Source organism: Harpegnathos saltator, unplaced genomic scaffold (genome assembly GCF_003227715.2).
Source record: "Harpegnathos saltator strain DR-91 unplaced genomic scaffold, Hsal_v8.6 scaffold171, whole genome shotgun sequence".
Lineage (NCBI taxonomy): Eukaryota > Metazoa > Arthropoda > Insecta > Hymenoptera > Formicidae > Harpegnathos > Harpegnathos saltator.
The window spans coordinates 639,801-664,447 of NW_020229952.1; the positions used below are offsets into that span (position 1 = coordinate 639,801).

General features: G+C 49.3%; 1 protein-coding gene across 1 annotated transcript in view; it reads left to right on the top strand.

Annotated features, from left to right (window-relative positions):
- The first annotated feature begins 2,211 nt into the window (after positions 1–2,211).
- Positions 2,212–24,647, top strand: part of LOC105191454 (adenylate cyclase type 6) — a 105,315-nt gene continuing 82,879 nt past the window's right edge. Inside the window, exon 1 of the mRNA XM_025297145.1 lies at positions 2,212–3,520. The gene's annotated coding sequence lies outside the window, so the exon portion shown is untranslated. The remainder of the gene's footprint in view (positions 3,521–24,647) is intronic.

The window sequence follows — 24,647 nt, forward strand, 5'->3', positions numbered from 1 at the left end:
GTGTTCCAGCAGGAAGCGGCAAAACCGACAATCGAGGAAAATGACGAGCGAATCGCTCGGAGTCTGCAATTAGCAGGTTTAATGGCTCGCGGGACACCCGATACGGCGAGAGTCGCGAGTGATCGAGATGCAAGCGGACGCCTCATGTGCGGAGAAATCTCACCTTTCGACGCTCGACTTTTGAATCTCGCGAGACTGTCACGACCAGAGTCGGCGGAGCTTTTCCGGGAAATATGCGTATTACATTCCCAAAGCCAGTCAGGATCCAATGAAGATATATATCCGACGTTTCATAATCGCAGGGTGAATAGGAGCACAATGCGCGAAAGAATAGCCGTCTCATTTAAAAGTGGAGAGCTCAGCTCTCTCTCTCTCTCTCTCTCTCTCTCTCTCTCTCTCCCTCCCTCTCATTTCCGCCGGCGTGCTTTATCGTCGTAATTCGAGAAATATCCCTTTCACTCGGCAGGATCGAGCTTCTGAAAGCCGGCCGCGCGCGCGCGCTCTTCAATATTGGATTCGTCGAGGACTCCATATAACAGAGAGAGAGAGGGAGAGAGAGAGAGAGTTAGCGGAACATCTTGTAGCGTCCATCATTAGCGTCGAGCCCGTATTCGCTCGGTCGCCTTTTTAATTAAAAAACGCAGTCGACTTCCGCGCGCTCTTGCAAACGAGCGAGCGGCCGGCCGCGTCGGCGACGACTTGACGCGCTATCGATCGTCGCCGCTAATTTCCGACGTTCGATCGCGGCATAGCGGGAATTACGTCGGCTGACTGATACGCTTCCGATATTTGCCAGTCGGAGCACAGTCACCACCCGACGAGTGGCTCGATCTCGCCCGCAGTCAAACCCGTTGTCCGCAAACAATGGCGGCCGCCGTAAACACGTGCCGTATCTACTGCGGCCCGGCGGGCGGCCGCGTGCAGCGCGACAAACGCGTATCGTTGATCATTCACGCGAGATATCGACATTGTAATATTCCCGTCATTAACGCGCGCCGCCTCCGTCACACGGAGCGCGCGCATAGGCTACGCCGGCGACACGCAAATATACTTACGAACTCATCTGTTAGATTTATAAAACTGTTCGCTCGCTGTGCGCGGGCGGACCCCGCTCGCGGGGAATCCGTTCCGCGCAACATCGCCGTCATTTCCGGCGCTTTGCACAAAGACACACCCCCTTAGTCGCTCGCTCGCCCCCAGTTTGCCGATACTCATTGGAGAGGCTTGTCGATACTCTATATCAACGATAAATATATCGACCCTGCGCGAGGGCTCCTTGAGGACACGTGAGAGGGCCGCGCGCGCCGCGTCGCGCCGCGCGTCGGCGGAGCGCGTCACGTGACGGAAATCGGCGTGAAACTCGGAGCCGCGCGGCGGCGTCAGTCAAGCTCAGTCGGCGCGTGGCACCCGTGTGAGGTGCATCGCTTCGAACGCTTCCAGCGCGAGCTGTTGATCGCGCGCACGGCGAACCGGTCGACGAACTTTGACACGGAAGCTCCTCCGCGCGAGAGATCGAAGCGGCGCTCGCCGAAAGCGAGTCAAGAGTTTCGACCGGCCCTCGGGCGAGAGGGAGAGAGAGAGGGAGAGGGAGAGGGAGAGGGAGAGGGAGAGAGAGAGAGAGAGAGAGAGAGAGAGAGAGAGAGAGAGAGAGAGAGAAGTTCGCGCACCTCGCGAGTCGATCGATCCGAGAGCGCGCGCTTCTCTAAAGAAGCTGCCGCTCTAAAGTCGCGATAAATCGCGCGCCGGCACGGCCTTTGTAGGAGGAACGCGGCGGAAACTGCTCGCTCGGACGTTTGTCGCGCGCGCGCGCGAGCGCGCGGTCGGGACGCGGAAAGTGGAAGAGGGAAAGGAGCAGTCGGCCCAAGTGGAGAAAGACGCTCGTGGTCAGCCGGCTCCGCGCTTTGCGGCCCGCGCGCGTTCGCGTCAATAAACGGCTACATCTCCGCACAAACGACCGCACGCATTAAGGGCAATAAGGGAACGCACGTTGCGAGCATTGAGAGCCGGCCATCGAGGACACTCCGCTGGCAGGGCAACCGGGCGCCGATAATCGAGGTCGATTGAGCGCCGATTAAATTCGAAATTGGCGCCGGCTCGGAGGGAACGCGGAGTCGAGGCGAGCGCTCGAGTGAAATCGGCTGCGAGCGCGGCTCGTAAAAATGGAAAAATGACGAGGAGGGAGGAGGAGGGAGGGAGGGGGGGAGAGAAGGAGAAAGAGAGAAATTGAAGAGAAATCGCAGGAGAATTGAAGATCTCGGAGATAAGGAGAGAGCAAGCCGGGAGCAAGCTTGCGAGTTTCCGCTCGAGTCGAACTCGAGCGAATTCGAGAGAGGGCGCGTTTAAATTTTCCGACGCTAATGCCACGTCAAACAACGCAAATCTCTAACTAAACGAGATTTAATCCCGTAAGAAAATAGGAGAAAGGTCGAGGGGTTCTCGCGGATCAGCAGCGCGACCGGGCGCGCGCAGCGCTCCAATAGGATATTATATTTCACTCGGCGAGCGAGAGTCGAGCGATTCGGACATCGCCGGCGAGGACCGGCGACGGAGAGACGAGCTCTAAAGCGCGAGCGTCTTGACGAGATAATCACGGCGCGCCGAGAGAGACGTTCCCCGTGTTCTTGTCCCCGCATGTGGGGATTCCCGCCGGTGGCATCTGTCCGCGTTTTCAGAAACTTGTAATAACAATTCTCGCGGGGAAACCGAGCGAGGATTTTCGCACTCGTGCGAGGGGACGGACGTACCTCCTCCTCCTTCTCCTCCGACGCCAGCAACGCGCTGTACACGGCTCCGTCGTGTCCTTTGGGACTCGGATAAGGAAAAATAATAGGAGCGAGAACGATAGGGGCGAGGAGCGAGATAGCAGTTAATACCGGCGGATTTTCGCGCAGAGTACCGCCGACTAATCCTTCCCTCCCGGCCCTCTCAGCCATCGTCCCGGCGCCGAGAGGAGTCACCGGTGAAACGGAGTGCGGCCAAGTCGGAGCGCAGCAGCCGAGCGCGCAGCTTCGCCGGCGAAACGACGACGACGACGACGACGACGAGCGTCGGATTCGCCTCCGTCGTGTGTGATTTGAGCGCGACGACTCTCCATCGGTCTCCTCCAAGCTGGAGCGAACGTCGATTTCCGATGCGCTCCGCTGCGTCGTCGGTGCTCGGCTCCAGCACCTCTCCATCCGCAGCGGGACACTCGCCGCGCGACTCGACAGCGGCAGCGGTCGCGAGGTAAAAAACCACTCTCGGTCAGTCGTTTTGCGCGGCTCCGTCGTGACGAAACCGCGATGCTACGCTCCGGTGGTGCGCTTCGCCGAGAGGGACAGGCCTTCGTCTCGTGAAAAAGCCAACTTGTCACGGAATAATTGTGGAATGTTGCTGCGGAAAATCTGAGGAAAATCCCAAGGCAGAGAGAGAGAGAGAGAGGGAGCGCGCGCGCGCGCGCGCGCGCGCACGAGACGGAGAGAAATACAGACAGGAGAACCGATAACGATGAGAGACGCGCCGAGTTGCTTCACCATACGAGGTAAGCGGATACTTTCAAGCGTATTTTCCGAATTCCACCGTTGTCGTTACGTCGTTACGTTAAAAATACAGGGCGAATCAGGAAGGCGAGAGAGAGAGAGAGAGAGAGAGAGAGAGAGAGAGAGAGGCAGAGAGAGAGAGAGAGAGAGAGAGAGAGACGCGTGATCGCTGCAGAAATCGCAGCGCATGGTCGTAATTCTCAATTATTTTTATTCGGCGCGAGTTCCCGCGGGGATTTACGGATGTTCGTCTCTTTATCGAGAAGACGCGAGGCTGCGCGTCGCTCTCGATTCCATTAAAGTTTCCATTACTTTGGAACTTACGACGCTAATGAAAACTGCGCCTCTCACTCGCGGGGAATAACGCGGCGTGCAGGTGACCTGCCTCCGCATTGCGAAGTATTTAATGACTCGATATTCGCTCGCTCTCATCCCCCGGCCGCGGGGCTACGTCGGAGCGGAAAAGCGTCAGAGGGGATTCGTCGGGCAGAAAACGAAACGCGAAGTCCCGTCTTCGGCTGCGGAGCGATCAGCGGTCGCTGACGACCCGACTCACGACGCGGCGTTATAATCCTGTCTCTCGTCGCCGTGAATTCTCGGCGAGGGAGCAAGGACGCGTCTCTTATCTTCGTTTGCGCGTCGGACTCTGACGTGTCGAGGAAATTAACGAGAAGTTGCGTCGACGCGCGCTGGACGCAACGCGACGATGCGAGAACTCGCGAGTTTTACCGTTAATTAACGCAACGGCCCGCTAATCGCGAGGAAGCACGAGGGAGAGAGAGAGAGAGAGAGAAACAGAGAGAGAGAGAGAGAGAGAGAGAGAGAGTGAATGAGTGAGTGAGTGAGACAAACAGCTCCAGCGAGAAACGATATCTCTCACAAAGGCGCGAGTAGCGCGGCCGGCACTTTTACACGCGAAAGCGAGTAAGAATCCCTCTCGCGAGATATTCCGAAAGATTAAACCAAACATTTAATTAACTCCTCGCGCCGCCGTGTTGGCGTAACCGTTACGAAAGTTCACACTTTCTCGGCGCGCGCGTGCGCGCGCTGACTCTCTCTCTCTCTCTCTCTCTCGGCTTATTAGGTCCTTTCGGAAAATTCAATTTCCCGCCGAGGCGAGGAAATGCAGTTTCGTGTATACTCGGACTCGAGCGCGGTGCAGGAAACGAAGTATCAGGCAACGCCGACGATCGAAAGTTCCGCGCTGCGAGCGCGAGGCGAAATTCGACTAACTTTCGCCAGAAACGTCGTCGCGAGAAACGTCACTTCCTTGCAGCGGCCGGGATGTTGAGTTGGGACTTGTCCCAACTCGCGCGCGAAACTCAAGTCGACTCCCAGGTCGACTCGGACGCGCCGAATAATCCTGCGCGAATTCCTGCTGTCCTTGTCTGTACGCGAAAACGATCGAATCGATCCTCGCGAGGCGAAGCGCAACCCGCCGTCCGTACTTCTTGCCGCTTACGAGCTCGCTGACTTTGCGTCGCTTTGCGTGCGCCCCCCTTCGCCGGACCGCACTTTAGTAATTCATATTAATTATAATTAATTAGCAACCGCGACACGTCAACATTTATTCCGCCAAGGTCCCGACGCATCGTTCGTTAACACCGCTCCGCTTTTCGCCTATCATCTGGTGGGTGCGGGGGATTACATTAGCGTTAACCGAATTTCCGCCTGTACACAATTCGAAACGGAACCCGGGATTGAGAGCACGACTCCATCTTGGTCGTTTTCGCCTTCTACAATCGTCGACTGCACCCGCGTGCGCCCGGTAGACTGATTTAATGTGCCCGGTCTCATCGCTCTCTCTCTCTCTCTCTCTCTCTCTCTCTCTCTCTCTCTCTCTCTCTCTCTCTCGCTCTCTCTCTCTCTCTCTCTCTCTCTCTCTCGCCCTCAGTGCTTCTCGACTCTCGCCTGATATTTGTTCTCCTAACATTCCGCCGCTGAATTCGTTTCATTTTCAAACATAAGCACACACGTATGCACACACGCACACACACACACGCACAACACGAGGCTCCCGACACGACGGTAACGATGTTTCCTCACATGTTTCACGTGTACGTCGATCGCCCTCGCGTAATTATAATAAGGGACCTTTGCGCGAAAATGCAGTTTTAATCACTGCCTCTAATTAAGTCAACGCTGCTTGTGCTGTGGGCGCCACGTTGCGAGTTGCGAGATAATAATATGGGAGCGGGTCCTGACAAACTCCACGATCGGGAGAGTGGCACTTGTATTGTCGTGCGCCATTATTATCGTTGATGTGACGTGCAAACTGTGTAGCCAAGTTATTATTAATTTGACATCTTTCATCTTCATCAGTTTATATACCGGCTCCTCTCTCTTTCTCTCTGTTGCGCGCGCGCGCGCGCACGATAATTATGATATTAAACATAAAACAGTGGGCTCTCCCGCAGCCCCGCAGTCTTCTCTGAATAATGTAAATCCTAATTGCAAAGTGCGGTGCAAGGCGGATCGCGTACATTCGCACGCGTATCGACGGACTGAAATTAATTATCAGCTCCCCGGCCGCTTCGCACTCAGTTTCTGAGCAATAACAACTTGACATGATATTTGGCGACCTAGTTAACTTTTAATTGGGGGAGAATACGCGGAGTGCGAGGGATGTAGCGGCGTCGTGAATCGCGGCTAGCGGAAAAGTAACGACGAGCGGCGCGCGGCGGGAAATATTTATCGCGAACCAAGCCGGACCGGATAGGATCTCCCTCTAGTCGGGTAACGACGCCTTCGCGGACTCGTCAGTAGTGCAATCAGGTCTTGATCAGCCGAGGCTACGCGCACCTATGACTATGAGGGTACCTGCACTGACAATCATGCCTCGACGTGGCGCGCGTCATTAGCGACTGCGACTTAAATGCGCCGCTCGCGTTACATAAAGCCGAGCCGACAACGCGCTGAATTCGTTTAACACGATATAATAACACCGTCGCGTCTCTCTCTCTCTCTCTCTTTCTCTCGTGGAAGAAGACGCGTGAACAATCAGTGGAACTGACGCGACACTGAAGGAGCCAGATGGACGTCGCGCTCGAGAGGACTGAACCGTTGCTCCTCGCGCTGCTAAATTCGCTAAATTAAGAAAGAGTGAGTCTAGAAAACGCGAGCAGAGGTGGAATTAAACGCGCAGCCGACAGCGAGCGGACGAAACGAGCTGACGAATATGGTGAACCGGTGACGGAGGAGTGCTGAAATAATCGGTGGAAATTAGCGTGACGGCCAACGTGATAATTTTCTCACAGACGTGTTGCGAGTATACGCACGAGATCCATCCACGGCGATAACGTGGATCGCTCCTCGGCGCGCTGCACGCGCTGCGTGCCTCGATCGTAATTATGATGAAGACTTCGCGCGAGAATGCGGTTTTAATCGCCGCCATTGATGAAATCAACATCGTTGTGTCTAAACGGCGTGTTCACGGAGACTACGCTCCTTGTCTCGAGTGCGCTTGTGCAAGAGAGACGCTTCGATATTCCGACGATCGTCCGACCGCCGTTTCGGCGACCACGAGTACGCTTTTAACGGCGGAAATACATGTAGATCGTGCGATATCGCGATGACGACGCGATATGGCCGAAATAATCGCGGGGGATCGCGACGTTATCGGACAGTCAAATCGGCGCGCGTCGGAGCGTTGAACGAATTTTTGCGCCGCGGGAGCCATCACTTTGCCGCGCGCGCGAAATTGCATCTCGATCTTTCCGCGTCTTCCGCGGACCGAACCGAAAGAAAACGCTTCCGAATATTTTCCCCGCGGATCAACTGCGGATCTTCGCCCGAGGCGTCTCGCCGAAATATCTCTCAGCGGCGCAAATTCTCGAGACACGAACCGGCGTCGCGCGAGTGTATTGTTTCAGCGGAATGTTACGAGGGCCAAGGGGGGGGAGAAAGAAAAAAAGGAAGCAGCAAAGAGGGGCGAATAGAGCGGCGAATCGGCAATCGGCAATCAGTTTTCGAAGCGACAAATTAACACGCTCGTATATAAATAACGAAAATGCTTGCATTTGGAATATCCGCGCAGCGCGAGAATACGGCGAGCGATTTTAACAGGATAACGTAAATTGTTAATTACTACCCCCTTCCTCTCTTTCCCGCGCGCGCGCGCGCGCGCGTAGTAACGTCGCCGATGCGTTGTTGAAAATGATAACACCGTACTAACGGACGCTGCAATTTTCGCGATTCCGCCGATCGACAGCCGGTCGACGTGCAAAAATAGCGCCGCGCGAGTTATGCGTCCGCGGCTCCGAGAAAAAAACCGCGAGACCCGTCGCAAACATTAATTAACCGTCGTTTCGTTCGCTCGCTCGCTCGCTCGATTAAATTTCATATCGGGATGGTAGCCGCAAACATCACCCCTTTCTCCTCCCCCTCCCTCCCCGTCGTCCGACACAATTAAACGTCATTATCTCCGAGTCATTCTGTTGCACGAGCCATCGCGTGTAATGTATCTACGAGCAGCGTATGCGCGCGTGTATGTGTGTGTGTGTGCGTGCGTACACGCATGTACATGCGTTACGTCATGTTAATTGCACGCGAGCGATGCGAGCTCGGAGCAACGAGGAGTGCATAAAGATATTCGTCGACGGGTGATAGGCGATCGGCCGTCTCCCATCGGAGGATTTTCTACGGCCGAATTTACATTCGCCGGGCCGGCGGGAGGGAGGAGCACAGAGGGGAGGGAGAGAATGCGTGCCTTCTCTACCTGTTACTAAACGGGACGTAAAATGCAGCGTTAAGTAACTTTCCGATCGGAGGCGCGATAACGGCTTGAAGCTGCTCGTTAATCTTCCTTACAGCGGACAACCTTATCGCGCGGTATCGGCTTCCGCGTTTAAAGAATAGTCACGTCTGCCGAAACGAGTGGGAGAAGTGCGCGCAAAGCACATTCGCGCTATTTGACAGCTCTCGCGGCTTTGCGTGCGGATAATGAGACGAGAAGGGAGGGGAGAGGGGCAACGAAGGGAACCGCGTTCGAGCGGATCTCCTCTGAGCGCGGGGGCGGCGGCGGCGGCTTCTCGCGTTGCTTTTTAACTGGCTTTAATTTTCCTTCGCGTTTTCCGCGTTTCCTTTGCCGGCGAGTCGCGCGCGCGCGCGCTTCTCTCGGAGCCGTGCATTTTTCCGCTTCGTTTTCGCGAAGGATACGACGATACCCACAGTGGCGACGCTACTATCCGAGGCATCCCCGTCTTCTCCGCGATGTCTCAGTAAATCATCTCTTCATATCTATTCTTACTTGGAACTCCTACGGGTTTTCCGAGAGTATGCATCATTAACGGAGGCGGAGGAGGGGGGGACGGCAAGTCTTCCCGGAGTGAGCGAAAGGGCTCCCCCGCTCGTCTTGCGGGAGAAATCAATTTTCACGTTCGAGGAACAGCTGCGTTCTAACCCCTCGGACTTGCGTTCAATAAAACAGGATCGAAGGTAAACGTATAGGCCGAGATGGGAAGATCGCCTCGCTGCCGCCCCCGCTCGTCGTTATCGCGCCGGCTGGGGACCCTCCGTGTCGGAGCCGCGTGTATGCGCATCGGCAAACAGGTAAACAGAGCGCATGTCAGCGTAATAATTTTCTTATCGACGACTGTCGTGTAATCGTTCTCGCGTGACTCGCTCGAATCGCTTAATCCAATTCCGTACGAGGTTCTCCGCGCGACAGCGAGGTCCGACTCTGCGAAGCTGACTGCTTCTCTCTCTTTCTCGCCTTGCGGATTTTTTTTCTCCGCTTGCAGACTCCGTTAACGCCGCCGTCCGTGTAATCCATGATGCATCACGGGCGAGGTGCATTCGTTCGAAAAGAACGGTCGTTTCCAACTGAGCAACAACGACGTGTGTGAGTCTGATTGCGCGGCTGGGCAGATCGAGGCTCCGCGATTAAATACGCAGTCCAACTTTCGCGACTTGGCGGCTTTGATTTCGCGAGGTAACGTTCAGCAACTGTTCGTCTTCACTTAAGGGGACTGGAGGGTCAGATTGCTGAAAAATCGTGCTTGTTTTTGATAATATTTTGTGACGAACTGAATAAATGTGTAAGAATGAAAATTTTAGGTATAGTTATACAACATATGAAGAGTAGAAAATTTTGTTTATTAACAAATATTCGTATAAATATACGATATATATAGCTGAAATATACTCTCCCTTTTTTTCTCAAGTTATCGTTTTTGCAGTAATATCTCGGCTTTCGGTGATCCGATCAGAGCGAATTTTAGCTAGAAATCTTGAGGAGGCTTATCATTATCCGGTGAACCACTAGAAACAAAAATCGAACAAAATTAACAAAACGGCAGCTATTATTAGGAAAAAATTCAAATTTTTCAGTTCTTTTACAATAAAAAAATTAATATCTCGAAATGAAATATTTTGACGGAATTGTCCATGGTTCACCTGACAGCAACATGAACAAATATTATCGCTCTAAAATTTCAAATCGATACGAAGCTCAGTTTCGAAGAAATCACCGCAAGAAGTTCAACAATAAATCAATTTTCGAGAAAAACGCGTTTAAAATTTAAGTGGACGTATATTTATACGAATATTTGTTAATAAACAAAATTTCTCTACTCTTCATATATTATATAAATATATGTAAAATTTTCATTCTTGCACATTTATTCAGTTCGTCACAAGATCATTATCAAGAACAAGCACGATTTTTCAGTAATCTGACCCCGCAGTCCCCTTAAGCGACTTTATGGTATCTGGCGCGTATCTGGAGCCGCGTAAAATTTCGATCGCGCAGCTTCGCGGAGTGAAATGTCGAGAGCATAGACGCGAAGGTGTAAATTGTATTGTTCCGCGCGCATCGACCCTCGATTGCGCGGTCGATCCCGATAACGATCGATCGGTCGATCGAGCAAGCCACGCTCGGATTAATTATTATTATATCGAGACCGAGCTGTAATTGCGCGATGACGGCGGCACCGTGCTGAAATCAAGTGCAACATGAAACGGTAAACGCAACACACATAGCGATACGCATGTAACGCACACGCCCGATAAATTATGCGTCATAAAATTGATGACGCTCGCCGCGCGCTCAACGCGCCCGGATCTTGCGCCCTGTTGCGTATCCGGTTAAATTTATCACCAGCGGCCGCGTAACAATATATTCTCTCTTGCTCGCTCCCTTTTCTTTCACTCGGACATTCGTTTATCACCGCATCAAATTTCCATGGTAAAAGTGCACCGGACGCGGCAAATTGCGTTTTAGCCCGTTGGAGCTTACGCGATCACGCTCCGCATGCAATTTTTATTCGCTTCGACAGTTCTGCCCCGCGCGCTGACAGTGATCCGCAGTAACCGGCTGACCTCGGGCCCGTATTAATAATAATAATCATCGTTGCAATTTGCCTCACAGGTGAAACACATTTGTACCTGGAATTAGAGACACGAGATTTCCCGTTGAATTATGATCGTGGCAGACCTGATGTCACACTCATGACTCAATCGTCAAGGGCTCGAGTTTGAACAGACAGATACTTGAACATATTTTGAACTCACAGAACGCTGAGAGATTTTGTTGCAAACTTTACGTCGTATTGCTCGCGCAGAATTGCGAATATCTTTGAACAATCCAGGTACACGCAAGAGCTGATTGAAGTGACTAACGCTCAGTATGTGAGGAAAACGACACGAAATTTCAAAATTGACACCTCGAGCTGTCGGTTGTTAGCGCAAATATTTACCCGACACGAAAGTTCCGTATTTTGCGTACATCAGACGCATGTTTGTTTCGCCGAGGAAAATTTTCAAGAACCAACCGCTGAACCTTTAGAAGCTCAAAGAAAAACACACGAAAAGTTTGCACAAAGATTTCTTTGTGTGTGTATTATGTGTGCGGTGCGGTTATACTTTCCGCTAAATGTGGTAAAACAAAGCGGCACACGTTTATCGAAGGTACATATGCATGAGAAGTACGAAAGAGACGGAGCGTGATCGTTTTACTCACTCGGCGTTTCGACGATCTACGCTATCTACGTTGTTGACGTTTTTTCAACTTCGCCGGCTGTACTTCGCTCTTAATCCTAAATCTCAACACTGTTAAACCAAGCATCGGAACATGTGTGTTTGTGAAATTGAGTGTTAGTGTGTTATTTTGACATATTAGCTGGCGTTAAGGCACTAAGTGCGTCAAAATAATTCGTTTTCTGTGACAAAAGTGTGTTTTAATAACACACTTTTGTCTGTAACACACCAGGTAACACACTACAGAAACGTGTTACTTCTCCTCAATAATGCCGTGACACACGTAGAGCGTGTTATTTAGACACAGAATGATAATCGAAATACATTGAGAATACACTTGGATGATATATTGGATAACACACCAAGTCACGTAACATACTAGTAATGTGTTCATGATAACACACTAATTTTGTTAACACACGTTTAAATGAGCACACATATGTGTATTAAAAAAAATACATGTGAGAAAAACACAAGTCGACAAAATCGACGATTACTCGTCTTCAAAAAAGTATTGTATCTATTGAACAAATTAATGCAATAATAACTTGCTTTCATATTATTACAGACTAAATAATTAATTATATGTTACTCATTATTATATGTTTAAACATAATATGTTAAATAACGCGTGACTTAAAACGGTAGAAATGTGTAAAAAAAGATTCATTCATTCATTTACATGCTTGTGCATTTCAAAATAATACACTTGGATTTACAATGTTGCTCAATTCACCTTCATAACACACTTGAGGTGTGTTATTTTAATATAACCTAACCGTTAACATACATACAAACGATTATATTTAACACATACATAAATGTGTCCTTTTAACATATATATATATATGTGTTAATTTAATTTGCTGATTTTGTATATCTAAAGTGGAGACATATTTTAACACGCTTCAAGCATGTTATTGTAACACACTTCAGTTTACAGTGTAAAGATTATTAATACGGGCCTTACTAACTCGAAAATTGCTTCGCTCGCAAACGTAAGTTCATCTATACACACACACACACACACACACACACACACACAGCCGCGTAATTAGATTCCTACAAATGGATCATCTCGTCGACAGCCACGCTCGACTTTTAATTCAACGGCACGCGCGCTATTTTCCTGCACGCCGGCCGAATATATCTTCTTGAGAGCGGACGTGTTACGATGTCTTATTTATTAACTTCTCCCCGGAGAATGATTTATTCGCACGCCATTTGTTACCTTCACCAGGTTGGGGCTGCGCGTTTACCAACGTTTTCGCGAGACCCCATTTATAAGAATTTCCAAGGCGAACTAACGCGATACCGACTCTATATAGCGCACATTTCGGGAGGGGGATCTTGATGAAAATTTACGGCGCTTAATGCTCCCGTGCTAAAAAAAGTGCATCGCCGTCTCAGATCCGATGCATTCGTCTCGGCGCGGCGGGACGGCTCGAATTCTCAGGACTGTGTCCTTGCGAGAGACGGATAGGTCGCCCGCCGCGCGCGGCGCTCCCCGGCATAAAATATTCTTCCGCGCATTTTAATATCCATCTTGTCACTGTGCTCTATAAATTATTCGCTTGTCTGCGCGGTCCAATCCACTCAGGCCACGACAGAGACAGATAATCGATAATAATAAATAACGACGGAAAAAGGCAAAATCCCCGAAAGGGAAGAAAAAGGAGCGCGAGCGAGCGAAAAAGAAAGAAGTAAAGAGAGAGAGAGAGAGAGAGGCAGGGGGAGAGGGGGAGGCGAAACTTCCGGAACTCTTCTCGCGACCATGGCTAATGACCATGGTGGTTTCGCGCGACTCACCTTGCCCGCATTAATAACCGGCGCAACCGGCAACGGCGGCGTCTCGATTTCCCAACTGAGTGCGCGCGAGAAAGGTGCGCGTAGCTCAGGGAGTGACACGAAGGTAAAGGTCGACGGTCCGGTTAAGAGCCATTGCCGCCTACAAAGTAGTCTCTCGACCTTCCCTTTCGCGAAAACGACCCCCCATGCGGAACCGCGAGCGCGAGAGCGAGCGAGCGAGCGGGCGAGTGGCTTCGATCGGGCGGAACGAGCGATTTCTGCGGCACTCCGCGTGCTGATTTAACGGCCAACAAATCACACACATCGCGGCCGCGCGATTGCAGCAGGAAGGGCCGGCCGCGCGGCGAGGGGGGAGGAAATTTTTGCATTTTCGCGCAGGACGGGCGGTGCCGCGAGCGAGCGAGCGAGCGGGGGCGAGAAAGCGGATTAAAATAGCGCGTCGCGTGAGCAGCCCGACGCGCGGCGGCGTCGGAAAGACGGCGAGGTCGGGCTCGGTTTCAGTTAATTCCATGTAGATAATCCGTTTGTTGCATGTCTCGAGTGCTAGCGCTCGCTATTGCGTTACGTAAGAGCCGCGCGAATGCGCGATTGCGGCTTGTTATCGTCCGGTCTACGTGTTGTTTCGATCGAATTCTCCTCCTCCTCCTTTCTTTCTCTCCTTTTCCTTTTGCGCGCGCGACTTTCGGGATTCACCCCAAGTCCAGTTGAACGGGAGAATTCTGCAAAGGGCGCTTTTCTGCAAAGGTCCGCTTCGATGCGGGTCTCTTTTTTCGCGGCGTACGCGGACCTTCGTTTTATCACTCATGGCGAATTTCCGCGATAACGGCGCACCGAACACGGCAGTTTTTACCCGCTGGAGTTGCAGCGCGATCGAGCTGCTCCGCTTTTTCTTCCCTTCGCCTCAACTTTCGTCCCTTTCGCGCGTTGACGTTGATCTGTGCACCGCGGTCGCTTGCTGAGATTTTAGCACCTTGATGTCGGTAATTACTTGTCGGGAATTCTCGCAAGTGAGATGCGTCTGAGTTTAGAATTAGCGCACCACCGGGATGACGATTTTCATCGACGGTTTTCGAGCGCCGAGCTCTGATCGATTCCCGGCCGGCGGACTCGCGGATACAGGCGCGTATATATGCTTTTCTCATATTGAAAGCTCACCGGGACTTTCCGTGGAAATGTTTCACTCTAAAATGAATTTAATTAACACACGATGCAGGCGTATGCGCGCGCGTGCGCGCACGCACAGACAGACGCTGATATCTGATATCACAAATCGTATAATCACGCGAGCGCCGCCAGGACGATCATTTCGATTAATCAAGCCCCAATTATTAATAACGCCCCGTCCGGTGCGGCTCTCGCCGCCGCCGCGCTGATCTCAAATAAGGTCACGAGAACGGAATACGAAATAAAGAGCCCTCTTCTCTTTATTATCTGATCGTGTGTGTACGATAAGCTCGCGCGCAGCACTCTCGATTGGCCGATTACCTCGGCCGCTCTCGTACACACACACAGAGAGAGAGAGAGAGAGAGAGAGAGAGAGAGAGAGAGAAAGATCGCATGTGCAATGGGCCTTAAACTCGCGATCTCGTGCGCGACAAAAGCGCCTCGCCGACTCGATCGCGCTGGAAGTCGGGCTAGAGAAACGGGAGAGACCTCCTATTTCCGGGATGCGCTTGACGCGCGAGGCGCTCCCGCGAAATGTAAAAGCTTCTGTTCTTGGGAATAGCTCGTATCGACAAGCCGGAGCTGACGCGAGCACGCAGCGCGCCGGTCGATTCGCTGCCGAGAGATTACACCTTTGAGAGATTAGAAGAGCGAATGTATCATAATCTGGCTTGGCGAAAGTAGAGAGTTGAGATTAAGCGACGTCGTTGCAGTCGCTCGTCAACCATAAAGCTCCGTCGTCCTTTGCCGCTGAACCGGTGTGGACTTACGGAATTTGAAAGGAAACGAGCGTATACGCGGGGAAAAATATTTGGTTGGACGCAGCGATTTTCCGGTACGCGTCTGAAATTCCGATTGAAAGTGGCAGAATTCTGTGGAAGTTGAGCGGAAATCTCGACCGAATCTTCACCGAAATTCTGATAACTTGAGCCGGAATTTCCGAATCGTTCATATTTCAGCAGAAAATTGTTTCCCTCGACCGAGCATTCTCCCGTCCGTGTACAGCTGAGACTCGCTGGAGACGAACGAATCAGATTAGCAAGATAATAAAGCAGCGAGCGAGCGCGGCGGAGAAGAACAGGCTGTAAGAAAGCTCAAGCTTCTTACCTCGGCCAACGGACCGTACGCGCTGCGTTTCGGCTGCGGAGAAGCGGAATTTCCGCTCAGAATCGAATTTGCCTCGGAGAAGCAGAGACTCGGCTCTTTCTTCGCGAGCGAGGAGTCTCCGGCCCGTCATGTTAATTCGAGCGACATTCTCTCCACCTACTTTCCACCCTTCACCCATTTCGCCCGCATACTCGGTGGCGCGTCTCGAACGCGTCTGAGAACGAGCTCCGGCCGAACTTTCGGACGATTCCTCGGTGCTTGCTTAAAAACATTCGCGGCCGACCGTCAATGCGTTGTCGGGACAGCGCATTGCAGACAGCGTGCGCTGTCACGGTGTGGGCGCTGCGCGATCTTACGGTATCCACATGAGGACGCATGCGCTCCTGTTGCAGTCTCGACGCCTCGCCGCATCCGCATCCGGAAAATCCCGCATCCTTCCGGTCAACTTGCTCGCTTCGTCACCGATTGCCGTCGTCCAGCGTCGTCGGCGGATTTACGACTTGCGCGACGATCGGCCACCCTCCGGTTCCTCGTCCTTACATTATTTACGCGTGCGTCGATCTTAAGCCCGCAAGCAGCAACGGCTGGCCGCAGCGTCACGCGTCCAACTGGGTTAACGCTAATGCGATTTTCCGACTTAACGAGCAGGAATCCGATTAGCGCGGAGTCGACGCCGATTTTTGAGATGTCTCCGCGCGCGGCTGATGGCATTACGGCCGGAACTTCGAGCTCCGGCTCGACTCGCAGGCGTCCGGAACTGGCTCGCCGCTATCGGAGGAGTCTGGCCGGCAATTAGCTGTGCATGTTAGCGTTATCGCAGCGCTTCATTGTAAACACTCGCAATCTAACTCGGAGTCAGATGTCATCGAATTCTCGATGACTTGCGCGCGTGCATGATCTCATTGGCGGCGACCACTCGGCTGCTCTCCGCGGAGGCAGCCGCTTTGCAAGCGTTCCCGACTGGAAATTTTGATCAGGTTCACCTAACATTGATAAGGACCTAATAGGGTGAATGAAAGGTAATCCTAAGTCAGTCCTTATAATGTCCTAACGACAAATGCGTAAGGAAGACCTTTATAAGATTATAATGATTGGGTCCGCATTAGGACCTTAATGTACCAACCTAGTGTATGATATGATATGGTTCAGTTGATCAGGTCCTTGTCGGGATCTTATTCATTGTACCTAATATGATTATCAAGTTTTAAGAAAAACCATTTGTAATTAATTTTATATGTATATAATATGAATATATGTGTGTATGTGTAAAACTTTAATAGTACTGGACGTAGCATAAAAAAATATTTTTATAATGCGCCACATATAATTAGAGACAATTCAATTTTTATCGTATGACTCGCGACGACGAGTTGCCTGTTGCGGCGTGCGCACTGCAACTCTCTCATTTGTCTTGCATTTGTCCATACCATATATGGGCCTGCAAGACAAAAGACGCTCGAGAAGCAGTTCAGTCAGGCCTACTCTGTGCGTGCACGCACATCTTAGTGCGTGTTTATGCTGTGCGATAATTTATTGGTCCTGACGAAACATTTTACAAGTGCTCAAGCAATGCTCAAGCGGTCTAAAATATTATTTCATGCAAATATCTTTTTATTTGGAAATGAGATGAAAGAATTTTCAGCGTGTCATTTCTTATTTCCAATATCATCATCCAATATAGCCGTGGCGAGCAATCAGGAGCCATAATTTGAAAAAAAACGTAATAAGGATTCCACAAGGTAATTCAATAATGATCTGACTATGAACCTTACTAAGGTTCTGATATCCACGCTGCGTTACATGACTACTTACTAGCATCTGATAGCATTACCTTATTGGGACCTGATATCGAAATGAGGTTAATCTGATCAGGATCATGGGATAAATTTCTAGTCGGGTTGTTGAATTCGTGAATCTCTGATCACTTAAATTCAGCCAAAATTAAGAGCACAATCGGCTGGACGAGTTCGCCAGCAGTTGCACGACAGTCTCCCCATGTCGCGAAGACTGTCGGAAGAGGCGCAAACTTGGATTTCGCGATAGAGTCTGCCGCGGCGGGCATAACGGGAATTCGATGCCGAAGCTAAACACTGTTAGGAATTCCCTGTTCCGTTGGAATCAGTAATACTACGAGTTGACATATATAGCGGCGATGCCGTAGATAATAGACAGTCGCGGAACAAAGGCAACTAATTAGCGGCTAAGAGAATCGTGTTGCGGTAACTCGAGCGCGCGCAGCCGCGCATCGTATGAAGGGCCGACAACGCGCGCGGAGGCGAGAAAGCAACAAAAAGCCATGGCAATAAAGCAACGACGAAAACAATTCGAATGGTCGCACGGTCGCGCTCGGCCGCGACGTGCAACTCGACAGCTCGGGCGAGGACTCCTGCAGTAGTGATGGGTAAATATCGATCGATGAAACAGGCATCGATTCTTATTTTCTTGAAAAATCGATTATCAGACCGATATTTTTGGGGCCGATTATACTTGGGGCCTAGATCGATTATTTTTTTCGTCGATTATATTACCAGATTTGTTACTAAATTTTTATCACCAGGGAATTTGTTTACTATTATTAAGGCCTGTCTACAATAGCTGCAGAAATAAAGCGCTGTAACAGTAAACAGTAAAAAATAAACCAACAACAGTCGACTATTATAAGAACAACCGACTTTAATTGGTTTATTTCTTGTAGCTCACGCTTATAGCCTAATTCTTATATAAAAGCTTATGCTTACAGCCATTGTAAAAGGGTCTTTAAGGTTTTAATAATATATTAATTTATTGTTGCAACATATAACTCTTCACATTAATTTAAAATTAACTAGGAAAACATCGATTATTATCGATATATTTTTAAGAAAATATCGATTATGCAAAAACGATTTCTTCGATAATCGATTAAATCGAAGACGATTTGGTTTTTCTTTTGACGAAGCCCATCCCTACTCGGCAGCATCGAGAGATCCGGAAGAGTTCCGCGCAGATATTCGGCGCCCACGCGCGCCGGCTAAAAATATCCCGCTGACGCTGTCAATCAAGCAGCGTATCGATAGTCGATTTCCATGAGCTCTCGATTGCAGACCGATAGTCCGTTTCCGCGAATGCGCGGTCCACTCACATGTGTGTTATACGCGAGTATAAGTGCGAATGCACGCGCGACTGATAATGGCCGGCGTATAGACAGGCGATGATAACTCGCGCGCGCGACCATATCGATCGCGAGAGAGAAAGGGCGACAAAGTGACAGAGAAGAGATAGGGCAAGAGGGAGGGGGGAGGGAGGAGAAGCAGGCTGCGTATGCGCGCGATTCGAGTTATATCGAATTTTTTAATATTTCACCGTCGCTGTTTGTGCGTGATCGCGAACTAACAGGACTCGCTGACCGCTCGCTCGTCCCCACGGCAGGACCCGGCATTCAAGTCGCTTTAGCATGATAATCGATCCGCATAGTTAGACACACACGCGGCATTTTATTTATAACCCTCTCTGCACGCTCGGTCTCTATCTCTGTCTCTTTCTCTCCCCCCCCCTCTCTCTCTCTCTCTCTCTCTCTCTCTTTCTCCGTTGGCGATGGGTCGTTCACTCGTAAGTGTGTTATCGACTATGACGAAAGTTTGGATTGTTCATTTAAAGCATGCTCCAACTTGCCCCTTCTTCCTCTTGCTCCCCTTGTTGCGCTCTCCTTCCCTCTCTCTCACTCTCTTTCTCTCTCTCTCTCTCTCTCTCTCTCTCTCTCTAACTTTCTGTGTATAGGGCGGCGAGCGGTAAAGCTAGCGTGAAACTTAATCGAAGGCATTAGGCTTCCGCGGTGGAAATTATGGTCGATATGCCGAAACTTGAGGGAACACAATGGGGGTTAATAGCAACGGTGTAATGCGTTGCTGCTTATTTCGTCCGCGACCGCGGGATATGCCAATTAATTCGTCAGCACGTGACACTCACGAGAGAGAGGGAGAGAGAGATCAGAGAGACTGCGCGATGAAGGTATTACGCGTTGTCCTCCCATGGGCACGGCTTCGCGCTCGGAGGACCTTTCCTAATCGACAGCTATCTCGCGACTCCCGAAGAGCCGCAGAGGGAAGAACTGGGCGCGAGGAGCAGACAGGAATTGCAAAATGGAAGAGCGGACGAGTTAACACCATCGCCAAGTTTCCAAGCGGGCGATGCGATTCGATTAAGAGGCTCCGGAAGCAGTCGAGCTCTCGCGCCCCAACGAATCATAAAGAAGTTGGAACTTTTAATCGACTTCAGTGGACGCTTTCATTATTTAATTGCTCGAATGCGAGACGGGAGTATTCGGTGTCGCGCGCGCGTTTCAGTACACGTCGTTTGTCGTATATCGAGCGCACCGCGATAAGCACCGTGTGAGACCCAATAGCGGGTTGCCTTCGCCTCCCGACTAGAAATTTTGATCAAGTTCACCTAACATTGATAAGGACTTAATAGGGTGAATGAAAGCTAATCCTGAATAACTCAGTTCTTATAATGTCCTAACGACAAATGAGTAAGGAAGACCTTTAAAAGTTTATAATGATTGGGTCCACATTAGGACCTTAATGTACCAACCTAGTGTATGATATAATATGATTCAGTTGATCAGGTCCTTGTCGGGATCTTATTCATTGCACCTAATATGATCTGCATTATCAAGTTTTAAGAAAATAATTTTTGGGTGTCATTTCCAAATATAAAGATGTTTGCATTGACAAAACACTTCAGATCGCTTGAATATATTTGTAAAATGCTATAGAAACTGTCCTTTTTTTAGCAGTCAATAAATAGTTGTAAAATTAACGTGACATGCAACTTTTCTCTTTAACACTACTTTATGTCTTGTCACCTTGTGATATTCATTTTATGTTTCTTTTCCGAAATATTTTACAAGTATGCTCGAGCGATCTGAAATATTATTTCATGCAAATATCTTTTTATTTGGAAATGACATGAAAGAATTCTCAGCGTGTCATTATTGCTAATGTCATCGTCCAATATAGCCGTGGCGAGTAATCAGGAGCCATAATTTGAAAAAAAAAAAACGTAATAAGGATTCCATAAAATAACTCAATAAGGACCTGACTGTGAATCCTTACTGAGATCCTGATATCCACGCTGCGTTACATGACTTATTAGGACCCGATAGTATTTACCTTATTGTGGGACCTGATGTCCAAATGAGGTTAACCTGATCAGAAGCATGGGATAAATTTCTAGTCGGGCTCGGGACGCGAGTTCCGCGAATCCTGGAGCTCCAATCGGCCGAGGAGACCGAGGACAGCGATTGCTCGTTATTAATGTACAATCGACTTGCCGGCGAATTTTCGGGGCTGCGCGCATGAGCCGTTCGTCGCGCGCGTTACATGGTGAGAGCTCACGAGAGCGATGCGATCTCGCGGCCCCTGCATAGCGGGACGTTTTATCGGGCATTGAGAAATGTTGCCAACGTGAATCGGATTATTACGGGGTAGCTCGAGCATTTGTAAAATTTCGCTTCCGCCCGCCCGCTCGCTCGTTCGTGGAAAAACTTACCACCGGCACGCACAGCGAGCCTGCAAGCCGAAGAGAACGCTGGAGAGCCGCGGGGTAAGTTTGCGGACGCGTTGCTAAATTTCGAGCCGAGCGTGTCGACAGCCCCGCGAGCGCTTTTACCTGTCGCCCGGGGGCTTCCCCTGTGCGAAACGAAGGGCCGGCCGCGGCAGCGCGCGACGCTCCGAAGGGCCGATGACTCGAGATGCGATAACTAGTAGCGTGCGCGGCGATGTTATCGGAGCATAATCGCGGACAAAAGCGTCGTGGTTCAACAACCGTTGCCGCACGGGCGATGTTAATCCTTAATCGAGACACAGGTTCGTGCTCGCAGGGCGTGCTCGCACGGATACACGCCAGGTCCAGTGCGCGCTCGGCTCGTCCGCAGATAAAGGCGTCGCGATTATGATAAACGCGAGGCGAACGCTAGGATCGGAATCGCGAGCGGCGCAAGTCGGTGAGTTTTATCTGGCTGAGCCGAAAGCCACGATATCCCGGCGTTTCCTCCTCCTCCTCCTCCTCCTCCTCGTAACCATGTGTAACCCGTCGAAATTACACGTTACACGAAGCCCGCGCCGAAGCGCCGCGCAATTTCCAGCGCGCGATACGCACGCGATGCGCGCCGTTCGCCCAGCCGTTTTTCTCCTCTCGCGTTTCGTCGATATTGCCTCTGGTTCTCTCTCTCTCTCTCTCTCTCTCTCTCTCTCTCTCTCTCTCTCTCTCTCTCTCTCTCTCTCTTCAGAGTCACTACTGCATCACTCTAGAATAGCTTACCTGTTATAGTCAGAAACACAAATTCTGCCCATCACTTAAATCGCCTAAATCACTTAAATCACTAAATCACTTAAATCGCCTAAATCACTTAAAATTGTCCTGTATGAGTTCCTCTTTGGGAACCAAACGTCAGCCTGCCTCACACATGCGAACCTCACCGACGCTGCCGACTTTTTTCCCGACTACCTTATAAATTATGCATATATTTGGATATACGAATATACGTGTATGCACATACGCATATACACTTTTCTGTCTGGTTTTGTATACTTTTATTTTATGTTTTTTATATTAATTGCTTCATTTTGTATATCAGTGTTCATTATCGACTTTTCTTGTAAACTATATCTTTAATTTTATTTTATTTTGTAATTTCTGCCTTCGCGCTTGAGAGGACTTTGTCCCAGAGCGCCCAATAAATGACGCTTCTCTCTCTCTCTCTCTCTCTCTCTCTCTCTCTCTCTCTCTCAGTCTCTCTCGGTCGACTAATCGAAGCGACGCACAGTGTTGCGAAAACTCCAAATAATGGCCATAAATCATATTGTCGCTATAATGTACGATAGTTGAATGAAAAGCATACCACGTATATTGTAAATACTAGTATTTTAACACTAAAATAACATGTTTTTTAATTTTATTATTTTATATTTTACTTTTTTTTAATTTTTTGTTTTTTATTTTTTTTTAGTTTTCATCTTCTGTTTTTTATTTTATATAACTGTCAACTAAACAAAATATTTTATAAAACTATTCATTATCCGAAACTGCATTTGCTACAATTGGATTTGCAAGCAATTCAATAACTTCTTTAGGGAAGGGATCGGCTTTTTTATTTGAAACTTTTTTTAAAGATGAAATGATGGGATCTGAGGAAAGAAGAAGTCTTTTAAGTAAATCTTCATTCGTTGCAATTTTCGAGTTTTTTCTCTCTCATATCAGTATGATACTCTCTCATATCTCAACAGTCTTTATTTCTACTATCGTTTACTACATTATTTAATTAAAGCTTAAACATTATCATTAATTATTATATTTGTATTTAACATTAGCAAAATTAACTAGAATAAAGGATTTTGATAGAGGATATAAGAGGATTTTGTGTTGAACAATATTACCTGCTGTAGAGCATCTGACCGTAAGCGCACTGAATGTCGAATTCTGCTCATAAAATTTATCATATTTTTGTAAGCGCTGGACATCGCTCTTTCTACCTTTGCATAAGGATTAATAGATATTTTATCTTTATTCTCACAAAGGTACAACATGGTGCGAATTGATGCAATTTTTATATATCACGATATAAGTGATTAACTGTATATAAAAAGTGAGTCCTGTAAATCTAATTTTTATTGTATATACTTATAACTTTCTAATATACTCTTTATTGGAAATAAAACTACACAGATGAGATATTAAACAGGCAACATCATTTCCATGATAAAAAATTGTTTCAACGCAAAATCAGTTGTATCATTTGGAAGGTTATAACCCAGCTATTCTTTACTTCGCATCACGTGCACATTTGAATTCACTTATCTTCGTGATACAATTGGATTTCATCAAAATGTTACTACAACTTATTAATTTGGACTTTTTAGAAAATATATCGAAAATGGGAACCGAAAATTTCGCTTTATATTTTTTCCTATTTTGGCCACGTTTAGCGATTTCTGCAACACTGTGCGACGGCCAGGAGACGAGCAACAACGACGGGCAACCGAGAGCCTGCCTCGCGAACGTTTTTCGCGGAGCCCTTCGCGTCGCGCTTCCGTCGACGTTCGAATTTCGGCAGCAATGTGACGCGAGCGATGCTTCGCGCTTCCACGCGAACGCTCGTTACGTCGTCGTTACCTGATTAGAAGCCAATTAAGAGGCGCACACGCGCCGCTGCGCTCGCTCGCTTTCACCGAGCCATCGCAGCCGAGTCGTGCACCTTCGTGCGTGAATTTATAATTACTCGACATAATGTCCGACTTGTAAATCGTCGTTCTCGCGTCTGCGAGCGAACGGGGAGCCGTTTTCCCAGAATAGCGTAAGAACATTTGAACGGAGCCATTCTCCGCTTGAGAAGGTCCAATTAGCTGCAAAGCTGAGCTTGCGCTATACACTTCGGCTTTTTCTCTCAGCGCAGCTTCCTCGCCTTTATTTCGGCGACGCGTAGACTTATCGACACAGACCGCGAGCGTAAGAAGTCGCGAAAGCCGCGTTTGAAAAGGATAGCTCGTGCCGCGGCCATCCGATCTCCCCGGTCTAGCTCGGTTCTCGTTGGAGAAGACTACGCGGAGATGGCAAACCTGCGGACAATGGCAAGGAAATATAGCTGTCTTTTATGTCTCGTCTTCAAATCTTTTTCGCGAGAGGACCACGTGTGTACGAGGCTGCGCTTCTGCACCAACTTGCGCCGGACGCCGTGACGCTCGCGGCCAACTGGAGCAATATCTTAGTGTTCGCTGCGTCAATTTATCGCAACTGGTCGGCATGTTGTGAAATACGAAGGAACAAAAGGCAAGCAAGAGCCGCATGACCGAAAAAGCACTGGACCCCTCTTGGCCACACCCCCTGAATCAACTCCTAACCCGACTAGAAATTTTGGTCAGGTTCACCTAACATTGATAAGGACCTAATAGAGTGAACGAAAGGTAATTCTAAGTCCTAATGAGTAACGAAGACATTTATAAGGTTATAATGATTGGGTCCACATTAGGAACTTAATGTACCGACCTAGTGTATGATATAATATGGTTCAGTTGATCAGGTCCTTGTCGGGATCTT